Below are 20,136 nucleotides of genomic sequence, written 5' to 3' on the forward strand. Positions count from 1 at the left end.
TATTGATAAACTATTTGTATTCTTTTTAATGTTCGAAGAAATTTTTAGTTCAACTAGCAATGTGTAACATCATAACGGCTATGGCCATTCTTAGAGACACTATTGATTAAGTTTAACTATACTTTGCTTACTTTCTGTATGGCATGTTTTTTGTATTGTGTGTTGCTGATTGTATTCATATTTTCTTTTAATATTGCACACTGGGTCTTGCATTTATCAAATTTTTGCATGATAATTATTATGTGCTGCTATTTCTATTCCGACTGGCTCGACTTTTCTGGATGGCATATTCTTTACGGAATATGTACGCTTTAATTGATTATTAAGCCCATAATTAATTCGTAATATATAAATAAATAAATAAAATTATTAATTTATATATGTATTAAAAATAATAATTCGATATCTTGGGCATATTTTTACTTCGCATTGTGTTCGACTTAGCATATTTTCAATTGGGGGTAGGGTCTTTTGACCCAGGCACCCCAGTGTTACATCATCACTCGTTGACGTACTGATACATAGTTAGCCAAGAAAGTGTTCGCTTCCAACGTCGGCGCAAAACTCGCTTTTCTTGGGGGGGGGGGGATAGCCGTATGAAATTCGCTGACTTTTCCAGATTTTGACTAAAATATTTAAATTCCCTGACTTTTTCCTGAATTTTTTGATCAATTTTCGAATTTCCTGACTTTTTCCGGTTTTCCAGGTAGCGTGGCAACCCTGACACAGTGAAACTGGCAAATCTCATTCCACTTTTTAGACCTGCTTTTTATACACATATTATTAAGTATTTGTTTTATATCAGAATAGTGTTTTCAAATAAGTAAAAACTATTCAATTTCAAACTTTCATGATACAAAATTTATTTATTTCTAATAAGGTAATTTCCAGCAATGAATACAAATTCAAAAATTGTATTTAGCGACTGTAGTCTTGGCAAAGACATGTATTCTTATAGTTACAAAAAAATGCAAAAAGGAGGGAGAAATATTGTGTTGAAACATCTATTTTACAGTACAAATGATTCATCATATTAATTTTATCTGGTAGACAAAAGTACTGAATTAAATGCTAATTTAAATATTTGCACTTATATCTTTTATATGCATTTATATTTAGAGTAGCATTCATAATTCTGTATGTAAATATATTTATCTCATAGTCATTTCATTAGTATGAATTAGCGCATATAACTAGTAGGACAATCCTATAATACTCGAAATTATAATTTTGTGATTAGTTTACTCTCATTCAATTTAAGTATAGAAACAGATTCTAATACGAATACTTTTGTCATACATTTGTTGATTTTATATATTCATACTAAGGTAATACATTTGGTAAACTTGTTGTACTAAGCAGCTACCCTATATAGGTAGCTGTGTAGTATTACACTCTATATTTGTAAATACTACTTAATAAAATATGCAATTACCCATTCGAACTGCGTAGTTTAAATAAAAGCTGCATCGCTTTTTTTTTTTTTCAAACAGTTTTCTTTATAATTTTTTTGTCATAGTTATTATTTTAGGTAATTTTTAAATTTTTAGACTTTTATTTTAATTGTTTGTGTTGCATTGTCTCTTCAGATGATTGTTTTAAAATTTTCCATTTATTCATTCAAACTGAACATTTTAAATACACTGCTAGACATTGAAAATGCAACACCAAGAAGGAGTGGTCAGAAAGTGATGAAATTTGGAAAAAAGACAGAGACGGCAAGAAGCAATAAGTGATCTTTATTTCAAAATGATAGTCAGAATACAGAGCGAGAACTCATCGGTCCTACTGAGCGGCGTCGGCTCAGTAGGATAAGCGATAAGCAACGGAGGACGTGAGCACTGTCCCTTTACCAAAAGGTTAATCGGTATAGCACCACGTCCACCTATATCTAGAGCCTAAAGAGGAATCACAAGACGCCACGCACCGGGCGCCCAAACCCAGAGCCAAATTCAACCCGGGGGCAGTCCAACAGACCAAATGCCCACGAAAGACAGTCCCAACAACCGCCCAGGCCCCACATTTATTAAATAAAATAATAAAAGCATGCAGGGCCAATAAGGGCGAGTTTTGACAATAAGCAAAAATTTTACAAAGGTGTAATACACACAAATATAGAATATACATAAGCTAAAGTACAGTCTGATGTTGGGCAGCCCAATAATATACAATGAGTAAAATATAGACAGTAGAATTAGACTTAATATAACATAAAAATAGAGAACATAGTGAAATAATGAATGTAAATGATTACAGCAATACACAGAGGATATACCAAAAGAAATAAAAATAAAAGAATACAATGTAACAGAATGCAATAGCGGTATAATACAATTGATCACGTGGTAGTGTGGGAAAAACATGCAATAAGGCTAATTATACAATTATGAGGAATAAAAATATCATATTTAGCCTGCATAAAAGTTAACGAATATAAGATACCATACAATACTATACAATATTACAATACAATACAATACAAAAAAATTAACATATTTAACCTGTACTAAAAGCCAACTGATATAAGATACTATACAATACCACAATACAATGCGATACAGTAGATACAATACCACAATATAATACGATACAGTAGATGCTATACAATACTATACAATGAAAATACAAAATACATTCAGTGTTGGTGACACAAAAATACATTTAAAATTGTCATGACACTAGTGATGAAAATACAAAATACATTCAGTGTTGGTGACACAAAAATACATTTAAAATTGTCATGACACCAGTGATCCTAATGCAGCAAATAAATTGATGCAGTTACCTGCATAAAAGATAACTTATATAAGATACCATACAATACTATACAATACTACAATACAATACAATACAAAAGCTAATTAAACGATTATAATGAATAAAAATTAACATATTTAACCTGTATAAAGCCAACTGATATAAGATACTATACAATACAAAACAATACCATAATATGATATGATACAGTAGATACTATACAATACTATACAATAAAAATATAAAATACATTCAGTGTTGGTAACACAAATATACATTTAAAATTGTCATGACACTTGTGATCCTTATGCAGCAAATAAATTGATGCAGACAGTTAAATGTGTTACTATACATTTGCAAAGGATGAACTATAGACTTAAGTATGCCACAAATTATGAACATATATTATACCGTGAAGAACACAAAATACATTCAATGTTGGTATAAATACAATGGATAATGGTTGGATATATTATACAATGAAAATCTCTAGCGACCCTAATACATTCAGTGTTATTATTACACAGAGAATTAAATGTATGATATTACACGGGCAATTGATGAAAAGAAGACAGTAACAGTATAATGTATAGCCAAATATGCAAGTGTATGGTATACCGATGTTTAACAGCAACTGGCAAACAATGTACCATTAATACGCCCAACTAGATATGCCAAGATATTATATACTATTATACAGTGAAAAACGCAAAATACGTTCAATGTAGATATTATCATAGCGCATTATGAGGGAATACAGACAGTTATATGTTTGATAATACATGGGCAAAAGATAAAAATAAAGACAATAACCCGAACAGCGATGCACGAAGAAACACGTGTAGGCATAGAGACAATAAGAGTGCGGATGGAGCCCTGAGGGATGGCTCTCCATTCCCTTTCAACCATTTGCCACAGTTCGTCTTCTGAACGAGGAAGGGGCAGAGTCTGCAAACGGCGTCCAATCACATCCCACACATGTTTGATTGGTGACAGGTCAGGAGAGTACGGTGGCCAGGGAAGCATCTGCATACACTGCAGAGCATGTTGGCAGATGCGAGCACTGTGTGGTCGGGCGTTATCCTGCTGAAAAATTGCATTAGGCAGCCCCTGAAGGTAGGGGATTGCCACCGGGCGCAGTACATTATCCAACTATCGTTCGGCCGTCATAATGCCCTGAATACGAATTAGAGGTGACCTGGAATCGTAGGCAATAGCGCCCCAAACCATTATGTCACGTAGTCGCGCGGTGGGACGTTCCAGTTACTGCCGGGTTAGATCTATCTCCACGTCGACGCCACACACGTATGCGGCGACTGTCACTGCATAAACAGAAGCATGACTGATCTGAGAACACGACGTTTCGCCATTCTGTCATCCCCATTGCTCTAGTCCGGCACCATTCTAAACGTTGGCGTCTATGCTGTGAGATCAATAACAGTCTTCTTAACGGACGCCGTGAGTGCAGGCCACGTTCAATCAATCGACGGAAAATGGTTCTGGTCGACACGGGAACATCCAGGCTATCTTGCACATGCTGCAGAATCGCGGTACAAGTGGCTTGCCGGGCCACCACAGCTTGTCGGCGGATTCGTCGAACCACGCGTGCTGACGTCACTCTGGCTGCACCTGCACCCCTCCTTCTTACCACATTTCCTTTTTCCAACCATGTTCGCCATAGCCAATACACCGTGCTCGCATCCATGTGGGTATCAGCTGGGATTTGACGTAAAGACAACCCGCTCTTCTCAGTCCGATTACCATACCCCTCGTAAAGTCGTCTATCTCCCTGGAAGTGGCTTCGTTGACGGCGGCCTGGTATTGTCTTCTATTACACGTATCCTCCGGGACAAAAACAAACTTTCTTCGATAATTCGTCTGGATGAAATAACGACACGAATATTGCCCATTCTAACTGACTGACTGTTTGAATATTGCCAGAATTCAGCTCATGGCCGCTTGTCCGGCTCCATAAATTATGCCATGAAGGCACGTCACAGTAGTACTATCTTCATATAAGAAAAATAGGAGGTGGTAAAAAGCGGGCCAACATCGCAAAGCCAAGCAAGGAGACGATCATAGACAGACGGGAAGTGTGTAAATCATCAGTGTGAAATAAGAGCAAAACACATAAAACAAAGTACAAAAATTTATTAATAAAGATACAAACAGAATGTAAAATCACTATGTACACGGTACTATACAATTATATACAATTCATAATTATGTAGGGAAATTTGAGTCGTGGGTGAGGTGAGCCGCGAGAGGTCTCAATTCTTCATTATCAGGAAGAATAATATAATTGAGTGTGTCGAAAATTGCAAGATGGTCACAGTTCAGTGCTTTATTGAAAAATTGTAAGTTCAGCTTATGCAGGTGCTCTTTGATTGAGTGAAGTTGAAAATCATGATGTAATGTGATATTACTGACGTACATATGTGCGTTAGTCATCTGCCTAAGCACTTTATTCTGAATGATTTGCAACGGCTTGATTTCATTTTCTTTCTCAGTGGCCCATGCAGATGTGGTTCCTCCAGGTAAGTTGTTTGTTAAAAACTACTCCTAAATAAGTAGCCTCGTCAACATGTGGAACAGTTTCCCCAAACAGTTTGATATTTACATTCATCTGTGAGAGTCTACGTTTCTTTCTAATCATTAACAAATTCGATTTTTGTGCATTAATAGAGATACGCCATCTTTGGCACCACTCTTCAATATCAGGCATGCGTTGCTGCAGTTTGGTAATAGCATGTTTTGCGCTAGCGGACTTAACGGCTAAAGCCGTGTCATCCGCATAGCAACCAAGAACATTGTCTCATTGTCTGTCATGTGTCATGTGTCATGGATCATTGTCTACGTTAGGGAAATCTGCTACGTAAAGGAGATACAAAATGGGCCCCAAAATGGATCCTTGCGGGACCTCTGCATTTATTGTTTTGACACAGGAGGAATCATTTCCTATAGAGACTGAAAATGTCCTGTTTGAGATGAAAGAGACAATGAGCAAAATGATCTCTCTGTCAAGTTTGTGATGGATAAGTTTGTAGATAAGCCCCTCATGCCAGACGCAGTCGAATGCTTTCGCCACGTCCAGCATGAGGAGAGCCACATTCTGATTTTTGTGTAGAGCATCACGACAAAACTCCACTAGTCTGATCAATTGCTTGGTGGTGGAAAGTTGGCTGCGGAAGCCGAACTGCTCAAGTGGAAGTACTGATAAGTAGGGCCTTAGTCTGGTAAGAATAATTCGTTCAAATATTTTCGCAAAACCGGCGAGCAGACTTATGGGTCGGTAACCATCTGGCTTTGTGGTGTCTTTTCCGGGATTTGGAATTAAAATCATCTTTACATGCTTCAATTCGGTGGGAAAATAGTTCATGTTCAAACATGCGTTAAGGATGCTTGTGTATTTAGTGACACAGCTATCTGGCAGGTTTTTGATAGCTTTGTTGCTAATTGTGTCGTAACCAGGAGCCTTCTTAGCTTTGAGTCTTTTAATAACTTCTTTTACTTCAGTAGGCGAAGTGAACTTAACAAGGTTTCTAGCAGCCGGTACATTTAGTCAGTCTCTAATGAAATAGCAAACTTCCTAAGTAAAATTGATATTTCTAGACTCACGGTTCGGCATAAACTGCTGTTCAAAGTGGTTAGCAAAAATCTGTGCTTTGTCACTATTGGTGGTGGCAATGTGGTTGTCCGTATAAATAGGCCTGTTGCTACATGGCTTTCGTTTTAAATTTTTAGCGAATTTCCAAATGGAACCATCTGCAGGGTTGAGATTGAGATGCTTCTCTTCCCATACTTCGTTGCGGTATTCAGCAATTTTCTGTTTAATTTCTCGATTTAATTTATTCCATTTTCTTTTTACATGGGGACTCCAGGTCAAATGCCATCTCTTGCGTAATTTATTTCGCTCAGAAATAAGATCCTTAATGTTGCGGGGGAGAAAACTGGCGAATTTTTCTCTACTGATTTCTTTAGAGGCATTATTAATGGCATTGCCCATTCGGCAAGTTTCTTCCCTTATATCTTACTTCACGTGCGTCGGAGAGCTGCGCATTTCACATTATTCGCATAACTCAAAGACGTGCGTCTACTCTAAAATTTGCATAAATTTCTGACTACTCCTTCTTGGTGTTACATTTTCAATGTCGAGCGGTGTATATTTATTAATACAAATGTTCCAGAATTTTATTTTACTTATATGAATTGCGTTTTTTTCGGAAGAATACTTTGTGTCCCAGACTACGATGCATCTGAAAACTGAATATATTAAAAGAGAAAATACAGTAAAGCACAGTTAAGACGCATTTCAATATTTCGTTCAGAAAAGATATATAAATAAGAGAGATGTATAACCAACATTTTAACTTAGGATAACTTGCATAACTTTAAACAGTTTTATCATTATGCCCATTACTTTACACAATTTTATCATCCTACACTTCGATTTTTAAAATGTTATTCATATTTTAGTCAAATATTTTATTTTTGAAATCGCAAGCATCAAATATCATAAGATTAAAAAGTTTTAAATTTAAAAAAGACTAAATTTTATGCAAAAATTTATTTTTTCTTCTTAATGGCTTGCTCTTTTTCTTCAGGCATTCTGCAAGTGTATTAAAAAGCATCCACCTTTTCACCATGGTATTTCTGACATTCAATTTAAAAAAATTTATCGCCTTCCATTTCATAAAGGCCCCAAAACGCCCGAGCGGTATAGTCGCTGAACACTGGTAGTTCGCTCCTGAGTTCGAATCCTGGCAAACGGGCTGGTTGCATGCATATTCACAAAGCCTACAGACCATTTCCCTACGGGCTGCTCTCATTGGAGGAAACATCTGCTTGGCGGTCATATTTGGAATGGCGAGTTATCGCCCTGTAGGCGTGGTAATTAACGCAAAACAAACGTTATTTCATTCAATATCTTTTTAGTTTATGAATGAAAGCTTAGACGAATTGTGTGGAATATATTTTAAATAACCTACTGATCTTATTAATAGTTTATTTGTATTTGAATTTAAACTTTTAAAAGTACGTAATTGTTTTACAAGAAAAAGGTGTTTACATGGAGATAGCATATGCACTTTTTCGTCATTTCTGTTGTGTAAATTTCCATAGCGCATTAATTTATACAAATAAAGAAATATTAAACAATTAACCAAAGGAAAACATTCAGTAAACATTTAAGGGCGTCGGATACCTATTCTTTTTACCTAAATTATGAGTAAGTATGACTAAAATTATATTTTATTCCATTATGCGCTATTTCTATTGAAATGCTTTTCGGGATCTTGGATAGTAATCTTGCTACTAGTACCTACTACAAAGAGTACAAACCAGTAAATAAAAATAAGAAAAATTAAAATTAACAAAAATAGAAAAAATAAAGGCGTTTAATTTTTAACACCGCACTCGAAGGCGAAAAGACAAAGTCATTCAATAAAGTTAAAATAAAAATAAATCCGTGCAAAGCTGAGTTTATAAAAGCTACGGTCGGGGATAGAACCGGAGATCTAGAATCCAGAGAATTTTTCTCGCGCTCGTTACCGCTGAGCTCCGGTTTCTCCGACGGGTTATGCCCACTTTTTGGTACACGACGCTCAAATACAAATTGTAAAGGTTGAACCAAAAGTCGCCAGCTAAGCACTAAATTCTGTAACCCTACGTTTCCTGTTTTAACCAATCGGAGCAAACAGCAGCAGACACGGTCTGTAGGTTTTGTGAATAAGCTGGTTGCATGGGCGTTCTTGTGGTTTCTCTCATTGTAACGTATATGCCAGCTGGTTCCTTTAGAAAGTTCTTCACGAAGGCACCCCTCCTTTTAGGCAGATAGCCCTGCTTTCCCGTAACCTAATAATCCAATTCAATCCATTTCATCAGTATTTAGTCAGAGCCTTTATCATTCTTTAGAGGCTAAGCATTTTGAAGGCATGAGATGAAAGGAAAGGCTGGTTTCATCCAAGAGGAAAAACGGCTTTAGGTGACATCCACATACATAACTGGATAAATTCCTCAATATTCAAATAATTCGACTAGGAAATTATGGGATTCTCCGTTTATGATGATATGATGTTCTATAACGTAATTTAAATTTATAACGTAATTTAATTTAATCTATACAAACATATAATCGAAAACCAGTTCTTCACTTTAATCTACAATGGTATCATTTCTGTCTTTTCCATTAGCACAAGCTCAATTGATGATATTTGCTGGTGTACACGTCCAAGTGTTTTCTCTTTGAACATCCAAATTCCTTGAAGCATTCTGAAAGTATATTCAAAAGCATCCAACATTTCGAAACACCTTGGTATTTCTGACAGCCAAATTCCCCTTCAAATTTATGCTTACTTTTTGCCTTTTCTTCTACATTTATTTTCAATGCTCACTACAAGAAAATTAAGAATTCTGCATTGTTACACTTCCATAAATTTTGCATTCTTGTCATTTTTTTAAATATCAGTTACATCAACTGCATTTCAGTTGAAGACAGCTTTTCATTTTCTAGGCATTTTAACTCAAATAAAGTTTAAAGAAAAATCCAAAGGATAAATATTTCAATTAAAAGATTTTTTTGCTAAATTACAAAGAAATAAAACAGTACAGCAGTGTTTATTCTATACCACTGAGTAACCCGATTATTATATCGGCTACAAACAATCTAAATCATATTAAAGATCATGTTTTTTATACAATCTATAACACGAGAGAAAATTAGCTACTTAAAACATTCTTTCGAAGAGAATTAATGTAAAAATTTATACTTATATGTATAATTTTTAAAGCTGGGACATGACCCAAACTTCCACGTCCTGTTTGCTTAAAAACATTGTGAAAATAAACATCAAACCAACTTTCTCAGTTTTAGACAATTCAATTTAAATGCAGTCAAAGTAAAGTAGCAGACGATAACATGGCAAAGGTAAAAATGTACTCTTACAAATACTTTAAAAAATATATATATATAAAGTTAAAAATTTGAATATCATCTATAATTTAAAAAAATAGCTTTTCATATAGTATTAATAAATATTTATTATGTATCATTGAGGGAAAAAATTTCATATAATTAATTCTCCGTAAAAATTTACTTGAAATTTAAGGTTAAAAATAGCTGTGGCAATTCACTGCTACAAAAATCCATAAACCCCATTTGGCGTTATTACTGCTAAAAAAAAAAAAAAAAAAAAAAAAAAAAAAAAAAAAAAAAAAAAAGCCAAATTTCAAAACGCGAAAATATGTAAATTCGTGCATATCATAAAAAACTTTTAAAAAAATACTCTAATTTTTTGCAGGTATGCTTAAATAAAGTTTAAAGCAGGTATGCTTAAATAAAGTCTAAATTTCGAAATGTGAAGGAAAAATGAAAAAGGTTTAATAAAAAGAGAGGTATTAATAAATATATGCCTAATTCAATTAACATTGAGGAGCTAATTTTTTAAAAACTACTCGTACGAATTTTACAAAACTTAGCATTCTGGCAAAATTTGAGTCGTGGAATCGAAATATGTAAAAAAAATGGTATGTTACTTCAGAAAAAGTCCGATTTTGCGTCAAAACACCTATGTTAGAATTAGTGCTATGTATAAATCTAAAATATATCCTAAGTCGCGATTTCGAGAGATTAAAAACGCAATTTAAATTCTGTCAATCGACTGAGTAGAACGAGATATATAGAACTGTCCCCCCTTTTTTTGCGCAGTGAACATACATGTACACATGCACATGCATACATGAACACATACAGCATATTCTGGTTTATAACATGCACCTGAAATTTCAGACTACAACTTTAATTTGTAGCTATACTCACCATATAACACACAATCTTTTCTTTATGAAGAAATGTGAAAAATATATGTGCAATGCTGTAAATCATTCATATGGAGATTTTTTCTTGGCTTTCGAATAGTGGCATACTGAAATGACTAGCCATAAGGGGAACAGCATGTATGTAAGGAAAGTGCTTGAGGGAGTAAATAATTCTGGAAAAGGTAGGTTGTATTCAATGCAGCTGTGCACAAGAATGTTATTCTAGCCTACTAAGCGGCATGACCAGCTTTATCCAGTTATGAATTTTTTTTATCACTCGATATATATTAACTTATAATTTAAGACAGTTTGCTTTCTTACTCTCTTTAATAATGTAAGTATCATCTAACTAAATGTAAGTTTAAGAGTATACAGGCTAAAATAAGTAATTATACAAATTTACCTACTATATGCTATTCAAAACAGGACCTTTTGACCATGTTATTGACCTAGGAAGGCAAAAAAAATTGTTTATTGTCACTTATTGGAAATATGGATGACACAGTAATGTTTAATATGAATAGGAAATAAAACAAATGATGTAAAAGGAATAAAAATGGTTCAATAAAAACAAGATGAAAAATCTCACCTCACTGGAGCGTTCTTCTACTTAGTGGAGATAGTACAAAATTAAAACTATAGTTATTTTGAAAAAAAAAAAAGAGAGAGAGAGAGAGAGAAAGAAAGAGAGACTATTCCCAAAAGTAATTCACCAAATGGTGTTTTCATTCATGTTTACGAGACAGGATGGATAGATGAAAAAAGTGTAAAACTGTTGATAAGAAATTTTTGGCAAAAGTGGACTGTTGCTTTAAAGAATTGAGAAAGTCTTTTAGTTTGGGACATGTTCAGATCATACCTAATGGATAACAGGAAGATATTATTCAAAGATTAATACAGACATGGCAGTTAATTCCAGTCAGATTTATGCCATTAATTCACCTTTTAGATGTGAGCAGCAATAAACTAATTGAAGAAAATTTAAAATAACAGTGGGATACATGGATGTTAGAAGATGAAAAAAAAAAACATTTTAAAAATGAAGCTAACACTGTCATACTAATCTAGAAATCATCTGTGAATGGACAATAAAAGCATGGAATGAAATTAAACCTGACATGATTCCAAAATCATTTAAAATTGCAGTATATTTAACAATCTACATGAAACGGAAGATGATTATTTGTTTATGGATTAGAGAAACCATGTTGGTGAAGAAGAAACACAATTTGATGAAGTGCCTGATGACAGAAGACAAATATCACAAACTTTTCATGCTATGCATTAAGGGAAATTCATATATTCATAGGGTATGTCATTTCTGTTAAACAGTATGTAGGCACATGAAGAAATTTTATTTCTGTATGCTAGTCTTTTGTTTATCTTTGAATGTCTCATTTTTATATCTGGCACAAAACACAGAATCCCTATTTTTGATCTCATTTTTTGTATTAAAAATGCACATTATATGCCGAAGTATACGATACATTCATATACACATGCACACAGAACAGTACCGATATAACATCCAACAGAACTATAGATGTCACAAAACATATTTAACATCTTTGTATTTTTACAAAAATGCTGCCAAAAGTGTAGTTTGTGAAATATGATTGAAACTTCCATTCAATGAAAATTTTCAATCTTTCAAACAATTCAAATGAAATTTTGCAGATGGATGGAATGTGGTATTATAATATTGAATAATTTGTAAATGGCAGCATTTAATATTTAGTAACTTGTAATTAATATCACTTTGGATACATATATAAAATTAGAATTATGCTGGGTATTCCAGTTCTCTGTAGTATAATATACTCTATGATTATAAATAAATAGTTTCTAAAAGCAAAAAGAGCACCCTCATTATTTTATAAGTTGTCAGGAGTATTTTCCTTTCAAAATGGAAAGTTTAAGACCACCAGAACCAATAAAATTTGGTGGAAATCTTTCTTCAAATTGGCAAAGATGGCCAATTTATGGCAAATATAGTCAAAAGTCTGTAATCCGGACTCGTCGGGACTTCGGCGATTCCGGATTATAGATCATCACTTTAAATCTGGTAAGATGGCATGCAGAAATTATAAAATTAAAAATATGAAACCATAATTTATGAAATAAAGAGCAATTATGATCTAAAGGGTATCAAAATTTACAAAAAAAAAAAAAAAAAAAAAGCTTTATATTTATTTGTTTACTTTATTAAACATTTCTTTCAATGCATACATTACGCATAGTCGAAATAAGAAAATTGCAACCAGGAAACTATTTGATGTGAATTTGTGATATTTATAATGATGAGGAATTTGATTTAAATCATATCAAAGACGGAGTACATCGACATGAAATGCAACATTTAGTAAGGAATTATAAGCCGAATAAAATAAAAACATCTGTCCTGAAGATAAAGATAGTGCTGACAGATCAACTTCCAGTTCATTGCGTGCCGCGTCATCCCCCCCCCCCGCGCAGAGCAGCGTAAAATTGATAAACAGATTTCGGAATGGTTAGAGAAACAAAGAATATGCCTTTATCCCTTTTTTGCAGCAATTCCACTTTTTGTTTGATGGACATCGAAACATGCTTTCACTTCGTAGATCCTTTGACAGCTCCAGAATTAGAAATTTTTTTTGAATAATTGAAAGTTCAAGCTTACATTCATAAAATTGCTCTAACAGTCTGCAAAAAATAATAAGCCAGATCCAATTAGAAGATTAAGGAACAATGCAATCTGCAACATTAACTGAAATAGATAATTTTAGCTTAGCTTATACCGTCCGTCATGCATTAAAGACGCATGCGTAAACACATATGTGCATTCGTAAAGGTATGATGCACATGCGTTTATGCATGCGCAGAAAGTTTGTAGCTTTGAGGTCCGGATTATAGATTATTCCGTATTAAAGACTTTTGACTGTATATGAAGTAGCCAGAAGGAATTCCCGGTTTTGAAATATATAATACATTTCCAAAGAAGAAGGTAAAGAAATTAAATTAAGTGAAAATTTACAGAATCTTGTAATACTAAGAAACATACTACAAATGGAAGACATTTATTCTTTACTAGAAATCAAACCGCAGCAGAAACCATAGATGAATACGTAACTGACCTTCGAAATAAAGCTAGAACATGGGAGTTTCCATAATTAATGGATACTCTAATACTTGATATACTTATTTGTGATATTAAAGATGCTGTAGTGACAGCAAGATTGTTAAATGAAACAGAATTAACATTAGAAAAAGCTCTTGATATATGCAGATCTGCAGAAACAAGTGCACATGAAACGAAAATAATAAAAGATGAGAAAACTGTTATAAACTTAGTGAAAAAGAAACTAAGCAAACATAATAAGAATATGTACAACGAGTTAAATGCCGAGAAATAAGAGACAAAAGTTTGTTCTAAATGTGGAACCTCTCATGAGTATCGAAAGTGCCCAGCATATGGAAAAATCTGCCATAAGTTTAAAAAGGCAAATCAGTGTAAAATAAAAAATAAAGCAGTCAAGGTAAACAAAAAAGAGAAACAAATTAAATTAATAAATGACTGAGGAAAAGTTAGAATTTTATGTAGGTGCATTAAACCTTAATTTAGATAACAAAGAAGAGACATGGACTGTTGACATTATTGTAATAAAAGTAAACTAAAATTTGCAGTTAGATACAGGAGCAATGTGCAATATTATTTCTAAAAGCAAACTGACATTGTTAAATGTTCTGATAAAGAAGTCTGAAATTAAAGGATTAGTTACATTCTCCGGGAATAAAATGGGCACTATAGGAAAAGTAGTACTTAACTACCAATATGGAAAAAATAATTATATTGTAGAACAGGGTTTCTTAAACTTTTTTCATCGCGACCCCCAGGACCCCATAAGCACTGCGTAAATCCGATGCACTCGTTTGTGAAACTGTCAATTTTTCACTTGTACTGTAATATGTTATTGCAGTTTTAGGTCATTAACTTTAATTTTAAAACATAGAACAATGTGAAAATTTTAAATAAGTATCAGATGAAATGACAACATCATGTGCAAAGCAAGTAAAATGAATGTTTATATTATAAAAAGAATGCGTCAAAACATTTTCCATATTTCTTTGTCTTTATTGCCTTACCTTTATCTATTTTCAGATACATTGTGTAAAAATGTTTGGTAATTGTAAAATTATTATAAGAAGATAAAGAAATATAAAAACTGCTAAATTTTTTGACGACCCTCTGCTGCAGGTCCCGCGACCCCCAGGGGAGTCACGACCCACAGTTTAAGAATCACTACTGTAGAATTCCAAGTTATTGACAAAGAAGTACCCTCTATATTAGGATTAAAATCATGTCTGTGACTAAGTTTGATTCAAAAAGTAATGTCTGTTTGTACTAATGACTTATTGGAGGAATATAAAGATGTGCTTGAAGGCTTAGGTTGTTTACATGGAGAATATAAAATCCAGTTAAAACAAGATGCAACACCAGTACATCCTCCTCCAAGAAAAATACTCATAGCTTTATGAGATAAAGTGAAGAAAGAACTACAAAGAATAGAAAATTTAAATGCTATTGAGAAAGTAAGAGAACCAACTAAATGGGTAAATTCAATGGTCACATTTGTCTAACCTAACAAAACAAGAATATGTTTATATCCAAGAGATTTTAATAAAGTGATAAAACGAGAACATTATCTTATGTTAACCAAAGACGAAGCTGTCATAAGTTTGCCTAATGCAAAAATATTTTCTGTTTTAGATACTAATAGTGCTTTTTGGCAAATCCAGCTTGACAAAGAAAGTAGTAATTTGTGTACATTCAATACATCTTTTGGCAGGTACAAATTTAAAAGATCACCATTTGGCATATGTTCAGCTCCAGAAATTTGAAAAAGAAAATTAAACCAAATAATAGAACGTCTAGAAAGCATTGAATGCATAATAGATGATATCTTAATATGGGGATCTAATGAAAAGGAACATGACCTACAACTTAGAAAAGTAAACCAGAGAGCACGAGAAAATAACTTGAAGTTCAATAAGGCTAAATGTAAAATGAAAGTTAATCGCTTTAATTATATAGGGCATGAGTTATGTGAAAATGGATCAATACCTGATTTTTCTAAAGCAGAAGCAATTGTTAATTGCCAGAACCTACATATGTGCTTTCTCTACAACGATTCTTAGGAATGATTCCTAACTTAACTACTACTAGTGCATTATTAAAACAGTTACTTGAGAAAAATGTTTTTTAACACTGAACTAAAAAACATCAAAAAGCTTTTGAAACAAAAAATTGGTTATAAAAGCACCCAACATTAAAATTCTATGATGTTAATAAGGATGTAACTTTCAGTACATGCAAGTTCTGACGGATTAGATGTTGTTTTACTGCAAGAAAATCAATCAACTGCTTATGCTTCCAGAGCTCTAAAGAAAAGTTAGAAAAATTATACTCAGATAGAAAAAGAACTTTTAGATATTACTTTTGGATGTTCTAAATTTCATCAATATATATATGGCAACCGTATTACAGTTGAAACTGATCACTGAGCATTGGAAAGCATAACTAAGAAACCTCTTTTTAAAGCACCACAGCAATTGCAAAGAATGCTGCTAAATTTACAAAAATATAATCTAGATGTACGACTCAAAAACAAGAAAGATTTATTAATAGCAGACACTTTAAGTACAGCATATTTGAATACAACAGAAAAAGATAATGATGAAGATATAGAAATTTGTACACTGATTCCAGCACCTAATGACAAAATTTATGAACTGAAGAAAGAAAGTGAATGTAATGCTATACTACAGTGCTTTACGAAATATATTCTGAGAGGTTGGGCAGAAAGTAAACATCAGCTGGAACCTCAATATAAAAAGCAGAACTTATGTTATTGCAAATTGCAAGCAATACAGTAATATTGTCTATCTCTTCAATTATCTTATTGAACACTGTTAACAACTCTTACTGAACTCTTAAAAAAAAAAAAAAAAAATGTTAAACTCTTTAAAAAAAGAGGGAAGATGTAATATTTAATAATTTGTAAATGGCAATATTTAATATTTAGTAACTTGGAATTGGAAACACTTTGGATAGATATATAAAATTCGATCTATGCTGGTATTACAGTTCTCTGTAATACATTCTATGATTATAAATAAATAGTTTCTAAAAGTGCACCCTTATTATTTTATAGGTATCCATAAAGGTATATAAATGAATATTGCTAGTTAATTACGGGAATTCATACCAAAGATATTCAAATACTGTTTTAAGTCAGCAATTATTTACGACTTATCTTATAATAATATGTCTTTTCTTCTGTGGAAACAAATAAGTGATTTATAAAACATTCAGATGAAATGACAAGTTACACACCCCTCATAAAATGAAATTTTTTTGTTGTCATGAAAAAGCCCTTGATACACTGATAAGAAAAGATTCTTATTAATGTAACTTTTCCACAAAAGACAATAAGCTTCTATTATTTGTAGATATATGTCTTTCATTTCCTCAATAATAAGTCATTTATTACATTTCTAACTCGTGCAGTTTCTTGTGAATAGGCATAGGATTGTTTGAAGAACTCTTCTGCCTAAATGAATTGTCTCCTGTGTGAATAAATATATGTTTGTTTAGATCACACCTCAATCTAAATGACTAAGACATAACAGGTTTCTTTCCTTTGTGAATAATTATATGGCTTTTTAAATATGCCCTTAGTCAGTGACTTGTCACACACCTCACACAGGTAGGGTGATGTGTTACACACCTCACACACATGAGCTTTCTCTCCAGAGTGAATATACATATGCACATTTAATTTAGCCTTTTCTCTAAATCACTTATTAAATACATTATATGCATGAAGTTTCCCTCCTGTATGAATAAGCATATGCTTTTTCAAGAGAGACTTCTGCCTAAATGACTTACTACATATATCACACACATGAGGCTTCTTTCCTGCATGAATAAGCATATGGTAATTTAGCCCACACTTTTGAGCAAATGAAATGTTACATACCTCACACACATGAGGTTTCTCTCCTGTGTGAATAAGTAGATGCATCTTTAATTTACCCTTTACTCCAAATGACTTGTTACATATCTCACACAGGTAAGGTTTCTCTCCTGTGTGAATATGCATATGACATTTTAAATGAATCTTCTGTCTAAATGATTTGTTACATACCTCACACACATGAGGTTTCCCTCCAGTATGAATAAGCATGTGCTTATTTAAAACAAACTTTTCTCTAAATGACTTATTGCATACCTCACAGGCATAAAGTTTCCTTCCTGTGTGAATAAGCATATGGTGTTTTAAGTCAAACTTCTGTCTAAATGACTGATTACATACCTCACACACATGAGGTTTTTCTCCTGTGTGAATACTTACATGCTTGTTTAAATGCCAATTTAGTCTAAATGACTTATTACATATCTCACACACATAAGGTTTCTCTGCTGTGTGAATAACCATATGCTCATTTAACTTGGCCTTTAGTGTAAACATCTTCTTGCATACCTTACACATATGAGATTTCTGTCCTCTGTGAATAAGCATATGGCGTTTTACATGACTCTTCTGTCTAAATGATTTGTTACATACCTCACACACATGAGGTTTCTCTCCAGTATGAATAAGCATGTGCTTACTTAAAACACTCTTTCTTCTGAATGACTTATTACATACCTCACAGGTATGAAGTTTCTCTCCTGTGTGAATAAGCATATCATTTTTCAACTCGAACTTCTGCCTACATGACATACTACATACCTTGCACACATTAGCTTTCTCTCCAGTGTGAATATGTACAAGCTTACTTAAATGACAGTTTAGTCTAAATGACTTATTACATACCTCACATACATAAGGTTTCTCTGCTGTGTGAATAACCTATGCTGGTTTAACTTAGTATTTTGTGTAAACATAGTCTTACATATGTCAGACACATAACGTTTCTATGTTATGTTAATAAGGATATGCTCATTTAATTCAACTTTTTGTCTAATTGGCCTAGCCCGCATACATTATAATCTTCTGTTGGGTGGATAGGCAAGAGTTATTTAAAAAAATTTATTTCTTTGCATGACTTTTAATGTGTCCCCGAGAAATGAAATGGCTTCCTGAGATAAAGGAGCTGACAACTTGTTTTGCACACATTTAAGTCCTTCACACTAACTTTAATTATCTTGCCCAGATATACAGAATTAAAAAAAATAATAACAATTCATATTATACATGACACATACTTAGTGTGCAAATATATACACACGAAGATTTTTCGGAATACATCATGAAAAGTGAGTGTTATATTTTGCATAAATATTGAAGAAGCGAAAATAGCTAAGATAAACTCTTACACTATAATGAGTTCATGATGAGAGAGTAAATTTGATTGTTCAGATCTGTATAAATCAAAACCCAAAGAGGCAAAATATTGTGGCACATTCATGCCTACTTCTATTTTCTCCATAAATGTTAGGTGTGTTATGTGAAACATAATGTGTGATTTTAAATTCTTGCAGAAATTCTCTGGGTTTCGATGGTTGAGTTTTCAGCCAAACAAAAAATTTCAGGTCATTACCCTTTCGTTCTGGTTTTCCTCAGGTTGTCTTGACTCGAATATCATCATTCTTCCTTCCTAGAAGGCAATGGAAAATCCTTTTGTTATAGGAAGGAGTTTTATCGATTTTTGGAATTTTGTGCGTTTTCATTTTTGAACTTCTGAGGACATTTTCACAGCCTTTAAAGAACGATACGAGATTTTTTTAGCGCAACGCGCGACTCGTAGCAATTCTTTATTTTTCTTTTAATATGTATTTTTTATGCTGTCTGTCACACTTCACGTATTAGCGTTGTTCTCTCTCTGGTGAAGCAGGTTTCTAGAGCTTGAGGAGCAAATCGCACGTGTTCATAACCGAGTAACGGGTACATCGCTTGACTCGAAGTACCGATTCGGTACTCACAAATTCCATTCGTTCCTCGCCTTACGAATGATGCGGTTTCTATTCGAATGATAAACAGACACACAGATGTTTTGCGTTGCAGCTTTCTGCCCCGATGGGCGAAAAATCAAAGTAAGGTTCGAAGGAAGGTCAGCGCTAAATCCCCAAACGCGCAGGGAGGTCACGTGACATCGAACAACGTGTCAGATGATGTCACATAAAAGGATATGCCCCTCAAGGCTCGTTTCCACTACTGCGTACGAACGCGTTGCGTGAATTGAAGACACGACTACGTACAAGCGTTTCCACTGCTGCGTATCCGTAAAATATTTTCATTTTCCGCCGCTAGGTGTCACTGTAATATTTTGGCGCCAAACAAGCAGTTCGCGAGTTACGACGCTGAACATCTGAATTTTCCCGCTTAAGGGAGTATTGTTTGTTTTGGATTTGATATGGATCCTGACGTAAAACGCAGAAAAGTTTTGTTTACTAAATTCCATGTTATTAGAAATTTTTATTTCTGCTTATGAACTGCGAAAGTAAAGTACGCTAGCAATTTTTAGATAAGTAAGGTTATAATGCATATTATGAACATCACTAATTCCACAGAAGCTGAA

This window comes from Stegodyphus dumicola, chromosome 11 (assembly GCF_044657685.1).
Source record: "Stegodyphus dumicola isolate Sdum_Otavi_A_Nest chromosome 11, ASM4465768v1".
In the NCBI taxonomy this organism is placed as follows: Eukaryota; Metazoa; Arthropoda; class Arachnida; order Araneae; family Eresidae; genus Stegodyphus; species Stegodyphus dumicola.